The 9,965-nt window shown below is 35.6% G+C and overlaps 1 long non-coding RNA gene across 6 annotated transcripts; it reads left to right on the top strand.

The window, feature by feature from the left end:
* The first annotated feature begins 634 nt into the window (after window positions 1-634).
* LOC145570513 (uncharacterized) lies at window positions 635-4,194 on the top strand. 6 transcript variants are annotated; one of them, XR_014096483.1, is made up of 5 exons: window positions 1,724-2,512; window positions 2,609-2,657; window positions 2,771-3,730; window positions 3,821-3,856; window positions 3,973-4,194. It is a non-coding gene; the product is annotated as an uncharacterized LOC145570513 (long non-coding RNA). The 6 variants fall into 6 exon arrangements; XR_014096482.1 differs by adding an exon at window positions 635-1,332 and having other exon boundaries at window positions 2,341-3,730; XR_014096480.1 differs by adding an exon at window positions 635-1,332 and having other exon boundaries at window positions 2,231-3,730.
* Window positions 4,195-9,965: the final 5,771 nt, after the last annotated feature.

Here is a 9,965-nt window from a genome sequence, read left to right as displayed (position 1 = left end):
CAATCCACCTTGGAAATTTGCCAATGATATGCAACAATCCTTTTAGGAAATATTGCCACAATTGACAATTCGCGTCTTGGAACATTTGCAAAAAAGAGTCGATCGACAATCTGTCTTGGGAAAATTTGCCACTACGGAAATGAATGACTATCCACGTTGGGGAACCTTAGCCGAAATATTAAGTTGAATAAAGACCTACGACAATCCTTTGAGAAATTTTTCTATAGGGAACTGGGTGTATGACAATCCAATTTCATAAAAAATTGCCAAGGATTTGATGAATGTATCACTAGTAGAAATGCTATTTGTAACGCCCTATTAGTAACTGGCATAAATTATGTTAGTTACAACTAACGTATTAGTAATTGAGATAGTTTATGCGGGTTACAAATAAATTAGTATTTGTAACTGGCATAAGCAAGGTCAGTTATAAATATAGGTCAATAATAGACTGACCAATTATTAGTAAGGGGTATAAAAAAAGTCAAAAGTCAAATTTATTGACTTATTAATTATAATGGGCTTTATTAAGGATAGTTACTAATGTAGCACAGTAGCACACACGACTCAAAATGCTCTCGTATTTATGCGGTTCCTCAGTTCCTCTTACCTTCACTCGCAGCAAACACCTTTTCTCCTTTTTCTCTCTCCTCCTTTTCAGCATGCTATCTTCTTCTTCTTTCTTTTACCACGATAAATTTCATTCTTTTTCTATTAAATTCCCTAACTAAATAAAAGGGGGGGAAATCAATCCTAAATCAAATCAAATTAAAACCCAAAAAAATCGAAGTAAAATCCAGTGAAGAGAATAGTAATTTATGTGTTTTTAAACAAATGGGGTTTTTGATTGATCACTGATCTCAAAAGGGTAATCGGAAAACAAAATACCCAGAAAAAAAAGGATGGATTTTGATGCAGGAACTTCAAGGTATCGTATTGTTGGTGTTATATAATCGGGCCTAAAACCAGGTCGGGTTCATTTGCAGTGGTTTGGAAGTCAAAACATCATCATCTGGGTACTGAATTTGCAATCAAAGAGATTGATAAGAAGCATTTTAATGATAATTTGAGGAAGGAGATTTCTATTCTTAGAAACATTACTCATCCTAATATAATTCGCCTTTTTGAAGCCATTGAGACAGAGGAAAGGATATACTTCTCTCTCTTCGACAATTTCAAAGCCACGGACTCGCTGATTTCGCCATTCGCCACTTGTTAACGCCTGCCGCCGCACCGCCCCGTCCCACCGGCCACCTCACCATCCAGCCACCTCCGCCCGCATAGCCGCACTCCAATCCTACAGCCTTGTTTCGTTCCCTTCGGCTCTTCTAGGTAAGTTAATTGATTTTTAAGTTTTTAAATTCGGATTATACACAAATTGTTGATTTGTTGGGTTGATTTTGTGCTTAATTGAGTTGTTTATGTTATTTAATCTAGTCAATTAGTGTGTATGTTATTTGAAATTGTTGATTTGTTATTAAATTTATCAAATTAAGGAGTTAGGGTTTCTTATTTTTTTAGGAATTGATAATATTGAATTGCTGATTTTTTTTCTTCTGAAAATTGATATTATAAATTGACAATGGGCTAGTAAAATTGATGATTTCATATTTAATCTATGAAATTAGGGGGGGGGGGGGTTTAAGATTTAAGAACTTAGGGTTTCTGATTTTTTTTTTTTTTTTTTTTTTTTTTTTTTTTTTTTTTTTTTTTTGGAATTGATTAGTTTGGATAATTGCATTTCTGATTTTTTGAAATTGATATTAGTAGTGGTCAATTGTATATAGATATTAGTGATTTTAGTAGTGGTCAATTGTATATAGTGATGATTAGTGATTTTGATTAATTGCCTTGAATTTGTATAGCTGCTGTGCTAAGCTCACTATTAGTGTTTAATGTTTCTGTACTAGATTGAGATAAAAATGCCTCTAAATCCACCACAATTAGTTAAGTAGTTCTGACCTCTTTCTTTTGATTTTTTTTTTTTTTTTTGTAGGAGGGATATATAATATGTCAGAATTAGCTTGGAAATAAGTATATCTTTTCTAGTTTAATTAAATCCGGTTCCGGTATTATTGGAAAATATGTAGGAAAATAGAATATTTTGGTAGCCTTATCCTTGCTCAGTTTTACTCACTATAGTGTTTATACAATAGCTTTTATAATTTGACAGCATTTTTACTCTTGTTGAGCTTGTTTAACTGCTATTTGGTAACCTTTTAATATGCAGAAGAGTCATCCATTAAGAATTGTTGTTGTGGCTTATGTATACATACAATTCAAGGAAATATGCTGTCAACTTTATATATCATTTGTGGACACCCTTACGGCTTTGTTTAGGTTGACCATTTGGCTGAGATCATTTAGAAAGAAGGCCAAGTTTAGGAAATTGGATTTGCCTAAAGATCACCATACTCTACTGTGAAGTAAATGCTGCACTTTTTTGAATGGTGAATATGTAAAATCTGGTTTGGCTGAACTAGAGAAATGGATTGCAAGTGTGACAGATGAGGTAAAGGCCCCCTTTTGGCTCTACCTTTCAATTTTTGATCTTTACTTAATAGAGTGGTTATGTCATACTGAAACTTCTTTACTGATGGTATTGTAGTTTTCTGTGACTGCCTGACATGAGCTGAACTATATCAGACAAGCTGTTGGTATATTTCCTGGTTTGTTTTGTGTAATAATAGTAGTATGTTTTTGTTTTGCATCTGGGTTCATGAAGATTTCTAATGTATTGACTTGTGGAATACTCATTAATAATCTTTAGGTAATACATCAAAAGAGGAAGAAGTCTTTGGAAGAGATAAAGAAGGATTTATGCCCAATATGATCCTTTACCCTTTTAGACTTATATTAAGATCTTTTCCTGTTATAGTTTTATTTTCTGTTTTTAACCGGGTCTTGCTTCACTATTCATTTTGACATTGGATTTTGGTGGAAAAATATTTGTTTACCCTTTTTCAGGCCTTAACTGTTAGACAAATCTATAAAATAAGCACTATATACTGGGATGATAAATATGGCACCCAAAGTGTTTCCAATGAGGTTAGCTGCATTCCTGGTTCTTTCTTTTTTAAATGATACTGCCCATGTTTTGGCTACAACAAATGGATCAATATTGTAAATGTTATATCATCTGACTTGTTGCCTGGCATGTTGTCTAAAGATTTTCTTTTGAAAATGTACATGAGCTTGGCAATAGTTTTTTGTTCTGAATATGTAAATTTAAAGTATTGTGGGCTTATTAAATTGGCTTTGGCTGTCAAGTGGTGGCTCAAATGAGGGAGATGTTGAATAAATATAACCAGAATCTAGCCACAAACTCATTCTTGCCGGATGATTATTTAAGGTATACGTGCTTTTTGCAGTTTAATTCACTCTGAACGTTATTATAGTTGAGCTGCTGGAGTGCTGGGTATATTATGTCCCAGTTGAACCTCAAATGCTCTGCATAGAGTATGGTGACTAACATGTTGTGAATCTCAAATTCGTACTTTAAAACATTGGATTTGCTATTGAAAGTTAAGACTTCTAGCATAAGTTAAAGTCCTTGGACTAACTTGTCAGACTAAGGGTGGCCTTTGTTCAATAACATGATTTCCTTCAATTTGTATCCTAATATTTTTTTTTCAATTTTCAGATATCAGACCAAGCATCAAATTGTCTTGACAAAAACAGACACAGTATTCCCCTTGATGTGGGTCGTCGTGCTATGCAGATTGAACAGGTGAGCACTTTGAAGTATCACCTTCCCATTTTCCCCTACGACAGTCTCTTTAATTAACATCGTATAAAATTCATTTGTTTCTGTTTGCAGACACTCAAAGAACATAGATCCATTGTCCAACCTGTGGTATGTCCTTGTACCAAGTCCATATTTATGTCTATGTTTGTGAATGTGAGATAGAAAAGAATTGCATATTTTTGGTTCTCGTATTGATATTTGCAATTATGCATTGGCTGTGGCAGATGATGGTCAGTTCAAGATCTGAAGCTGGCATTAGATGTTTGAGAACATCACTTTCGAAAATAGCGTGATTTGTTATAGAGTATTATTTATTGTATCAATTATCTAACTAGTTTTTTTTAGTTATAGAGTATTATTTATTGTGAATTGTGAGAGAAATATTTGTAATTTAAAAGTACATCAATTCAATATAATTTACGAGATGTCGCTTAAAGTTGGTCTTATATTGGTTAGATTGATAGTTATTGTATTTTATAAAAGTTTATTAACAATTAATGGCCTTTACATTAAAAAAAAATATAAATGTAATGTACGGGTGGTGGCAGTAGAGGAACTTGCTACTGCTACCATTTTTTTTTTTTATAATAAAAACACTAATGTAACTGACGTTAGGCTATGCCAGTTATAAATAATACTCTATTTGTAACCGGCATAACTTAACGCCAGTTACAAATAGTATGCTTTCTAACTTGGAAAATAGCCTATTTGTAACTAACATTAGCCGGTTACGAATAATTTTCACTAGTTGTAACGGTGGCATTCGCAACCAACAATGCTAGTTACAAATAGCATTTTTTCTACTAGTGACAATCCGAACTTGGAAAAATTTGCTAAATAGAGAAGGAGCGCGACAATCCATTCTTGGAAACAGTGCCAGCTGAAGAAGATGCACGACAATCCACTCTTGGAAACATTGCCAAAGGAGATGATAATCCAATAATCTTGGAAAAATTGCCAGATGAAGAAGGTGCTCGACAATCCACTCTTGAAAACATTGTCAATTTGAGATGATAAACCAATCTTGGGAAAAATTGTCGTATAAGATAAAATTTTGCCAAAGGACCTTAACAGTTGATTAGCTTGAGGTTGACTCAAGGCTTGGTGTTACTCGACTCATTGTGTAAAACTTAATGTACTTAGATCGACTCGATGTGTAACTCATCGTACTCAAATCTACTCGATGTGATATGACTCAATGTGTATGGTGTGTGTATAGAGTGTTGACTCAACTTGACTTAGTGACGCGACATGACTCAATGTACATGACTCGTGTGTGCATTGTGTTGTGATTGTGCTCGTGTGACTCGAAAATGCAGAAAAACAAAAATTTTCCTTCATTTTTGTGGAGGGTACCGACTTTCTCCCGAAAAAGAAAGACTGAAAATGAATTAGGGTAAAGTGTCGGTGAAAAATGAAGTTTTTGAACTTCCTCAAGAGGAAAGAAGCTAAAAATAATAAATCAAGCTATTGTGCATGTTGAGTGACTTTAATCAAGTGTATGCGTTGATGTTACATCTCATGGTGCAAGGATTGTAGCATCCCGAGTTATCTCAGTTGATGACTCAATAATGAAAGTATTTGGGTAATTAAGGCCCGGAGGCTAAGTACTTCATACTTTGTGATGCAATGATGATTATGAGTGAATGATTCTAAGATGACACGGCGTGCTTCAAGGTTGTGTCAAGATTTCGTCAAAGGGTTCCTAAGGGTAGGATTATTTGGCTATGCATTTGTGATGTGTGTGAAAGTGACACTAAGGTTATGCTGCAAAGGCTAAGGGTGTGGAGAAATATTTTAAGAAAAGTCAAATGATGGTAACTCTTAGGCTGCGTAGGCCAATGAAGCAGGGATCAAGTCCCCAAGTATAGCTCTAAATGGTTAGGGATGAGCATTGGAGATCCCTTGATATGATTATGATGTGAGTATGTGATTACTATGAGTGAATGCATTTTTATTACAGTCGCACCCCAATATGAGGTTGCTTACATATATGTTAGAAATCAGGCCGAACGTAGCTCTAGCCGAACCTTGCACAAGTGTGTGTATACTTCAAGGAGGTCTTTTAAGGGTTGACGGGGTTAGGCTAAAGGTTGAAAAAGAAGGGCTAAAGGCTCAAGCCCAAAAATAAACCCCCAAGGTGTGCAACCTTGCATTTGAATCTTAAGGGTTTTCACTTTTAAACTCACCTTTTTTTTTTTTTTTTTTTTTTTTTTTTTTTTTTTTTTTTTGCATTTGAATCTTTTTCAGATAAATGTGGGCAATCCCGATCATGCGGTCTATCACTCACTTGGCATTCATGTTTCTTAGGCACGGTACCGAGAACTTGATAAGAGACGCAATCCGAGACGTGTTCTTATCAATGACATGTTAATATCAAAGACATTGGAACACTTGCCCTTTTGCACACTTTTATTGCTTTTGAACTTTCAAAATTTTGGTAAAATCACTCAAGCTTTTGTATTTGGCTTTGATGATTGCATAAGTTGCACACCATCCCATTCCAAAGTAGGTGAATGTGGGTTGAAAGAATGAAAGGCCTGTCATTAGACGAGGCTCAAAATAGTTTATCAAGAAAGGATTGTATGCTCGAAAGGGTGAAGGTGATATGATGTGGCTTTAAGGGGTGCCTCAAATAATTGGTATACCTTATGCTTAGTTCGGTGTGGATTTTTTTTTTAATGCAATGCAATGGCCATATGCAAAGAAATAAATGCTCATTTTATTAAAAATGAAAAGGGTAAAATCAAACTCTAATAAATCTAATGAAAATGAAGGGTGCCTATGCTAGATTTATTAAAAGGAAGGGAAATAAAAAATAAGAAAGGAAATCATGAAATCTTGTCGTTGAAGCCCGCCTCGTGCTTTGTGTTTATCATCACTCAGTCTTCTTGCTAGCTGGAGGGAATGGAAGCTTGTTTGCATTTATGAGATCTTGAATGAGGTTTTGAAACCTGTAACATTCATCCGTGGTATGACCATTGCCTCGATGGTACTTGCAATATGAGTTGGGATTCCGTCTTGAAGATCGCTTTTATGGCGTTGGATCTTCAGTTGGATCAATAGGTTTGACTAAACCTTGACCATAGAGACGATCAAAAGCGACGTCATAGGATATTCCAATAGGTGTGAATTCCCTTTTGGGTTTCTTGGCTTTTGAAGTATCTTTATCAAGGGCCCAAATTTCATCTGCATTGATGTTGTTAATGTAATTGCTATGGGAAGAAGCGGAAGAAGGATTGTCGTTCTTATTGCCCTTGCCATTGTTGTCATTGTACATAGCCTTCAAGAGGTCATCTTCGATGTCAATGCCTATGTCATAGACAGCTTTGAAGGTGCTTAAAGGTTGATATTTTGAATATTTTTTATACTTCTCTTGGAGGTTCTTAATGAACATCCTTACAGATTCCTTCTCACTTGGAACTTTGATTAGCCTAGCGAATGTTTCCTTCCATCTATTGTAGAATGTAGTAAATCCTTCATTGTCTTTTTGTTTAAGCAGTTCAAGTTCCCTATGATCGGTTTCTACTTGAATATTACATTTGTATCTATCAATGAATGCATGTGTGATACCATCCCAAGTAGTAGTTTCGCAGGGTCAACAAAATAGTACCATTATTGGCACGCTCACTACTAGAATTCCGTGAAATTACGGCCGTTTTTCTACGACCGTCAAAGAAACGGTCGCAAAATATGATTTTTTGCGACCTATTTATATCCGGTCGCAAAATATGAAATTTGCGACCTATTTATATGCGGTCGCAAACTTACGACCGTTTTAACAACGGTCGTAGATTTGCGACCGTTTTAATGCTAAAGAACTGTCGCAAATGTATTTAAATATTTATTTTTAATAAAATACTTGGCCAAAATAATTTAAAATAAAATTAATCCTATTACGACCGCTGAAGGCGGTCGCAAATGTTGCAAATTGCGACCGACTATTGACCGGTTGCAAAATTGCGACCGCTTTTAACCGTCGCAATACGGTTATATAAAATGTCGGCTCCCTAACCCTAATACAAACGCAGCTCAACACTTTCCTTTCTCTCTCTTCTCACTCTCCTCTCCTCCACTTCTCTTTCCTTTCTCTCTCCTTTCATTCTTTTTCTCTTTCCTTTCTCTAAATCAAACATACCGATCAAACTTACATTTTCCTCTTCAATAACCCCCAAAAAATTTGACGTAATCGAAACGCATCATTTTGGTTCAGAAAAAAAAAATCAAGAAAAATACCTCTATGACTTCGGATTTGTGTTAAATTGGAGGAATTTTTGGATTTGTAACCCTATTCTCTTCTCTTTTCTCACGCCTCTTCACCTCCCTCTGTTACTTTTCGAATTTTGGTATAAGAGTTTGAGCAACAAATGAATTTGGTGTTCATGGTCAAATTCGACCATAAAAATTCCAAATCTGTAGTTTTCATGGTCGAATTGGATCATATAACCCCAAAGAGGAAGAAGTATTAGGAAGGGTATGTTGTTTATCTGAAAATTTTGTTTGTTTGTATTTATTTTCAATTTTTGTTGTTTTATTTTGTTTTTGTTCAAAATTTGTTTCAGTTTTTGTTCGAATTTCGTTTATTTTGGGTTTGATTTTAAGTTTTTGTTGGTTTTGTCTGATTTTAGGGGACAGGTTAAGGTTTTTTCGTTGATTTTGTTTTCGAATTTCCTTGTTTATATTCTTTAAGGGTTTTCGTTGATTTTGTATTCCTTGGTTTTGATTTTTCGTTGGTTTTTGTTCGAATTTTTAGGGTGGGTTCGTTTGAATTTCGTTGTTTTTATTCGAATTTTTTTTCTAGGTTGTTTTGGGTTGACGATGGCGGTGGTTAGAAGTTTTTTTGGTGGGCGGGGTGGTGGTGGTGGGTAGAAGTTTTAAGTGTGAGTGGGCGGAGGGTAGGTTTCTGGTAGGAAATGGTAGTGGGGCTGGGCTAGTGGGTTGGGCGGTGCAAGCAGTGGAGGGCATTTGTTTTGATTTTTTTTTCAAAATATTTAGCGACTGCTTTTGGTCGTTGCAATTTATTAAATTTGTGACCGGTACTAAAACGGTCGCAATTACTAATATCTACAACGGTTTTACATCCGGTCATTGAAAATAAAGAAAACGGTCCAATAAAATTTGTGACCGTCAACCGGTCGTAGTTACGAATTTTTGCGACCAAGTGAATAATGACAACCCGTTATGACCGTTGGCGGTCACAATTATTTTCAACAACCGTTTTTGCTATTTTCAGCGACCGCTTGCGGCTGTCGCAAAAACTTTTATATTTAGTAGTGACTAGCTTTAAAGAAAGAGAGAAAAGTGAGGGGTAAAATTTCTTATCAACCCCTTTGATTCCCATGATTGTTTCAAAAGCTCTTAGGTGAAAATAAGGGTTGTTAGTGGCCTTGAACTTAGGGATGTCATTGATAGAGAACTTGTTCGGAATAAGTTCCTTATCCATTGAGACCCCTTTGGAGCTAATCTCAAGGTACTTGTAGTCATTAGACATTTGACTCAAGCTTTCTTCTATGCACTTGATGGTCTCGACTGGCACTTGCTTGTTAGGGTCATTGACTTGAGTGGTAAGTCCTTTGAGCTTTTCAGCAAGCCCATTGACAATTTGTTGAAGTTTCTCGAATTCTTCTTGACTTGCCATTATTTTGAAATTTCTTCTTTGTCGAATCGGTCTATCGAAGAGTAGTACTTAAATGAAAGTGTTGACTTTGATTAAATGCCCTTCTTTCCTTGACCAAACGCTGAGGAAAGGGAAGTCATGGATACTCATTGTTAATTATTTGACTCAAACTCGATTCAACATGCATAGATGGGGAAAGATCATAGTGTATGAGGGGAATGATATGTATGGAGAAAGCATGTAAGATGAAGGTGTGTGAATGTGGAAAGTGTGTAGTATGTAATGGTGGAAAGTGGTGTAAAGGGAAAGAGTGTATTTATGGAAAGATATGGGAGAAATTCGGGAATAGGGTAGACCCTCGACTCAAATAATGGAAAGGACTACTCATGCATGGACCCAAGACATGGTCAAGATGTGAAAAGAGACATGTACAATGTGTGTGCAAAGACTTGTGAGTGAAAGTGATATGTTCAAGACTCATGTCATGACCATGTGATTAGACTCGAACAAAAACTGAGTTATGACCTCGGTTATTTAATTAATTAATCGAAAAGTTAAGACTCGACGTAGAGACTCAGAAAAAAAAAGAACCATCGCGAA

The sequence above is a fragment of the Chenopodium album genome, chromosome 12 (genome assembly GCF_948465745.1).
Source record: "Chenopodium album chromosome 12, dcCheAlbu1.1, whole genome shotgun sequence".
Taxonomy (NCBI): domain Eukaryota; kingdom Viridiplantae; phylum Streptophyta; class Magnoliopsida; order Caryophyllales; family Amaranthaceae; genus Chenopodium; species Chenopodium album.
The sequence above is the reverse complement of the archived record's forward strand: the minus strand, read 5'-3'. Positions and strand labels throughout refer to the sequence as shown.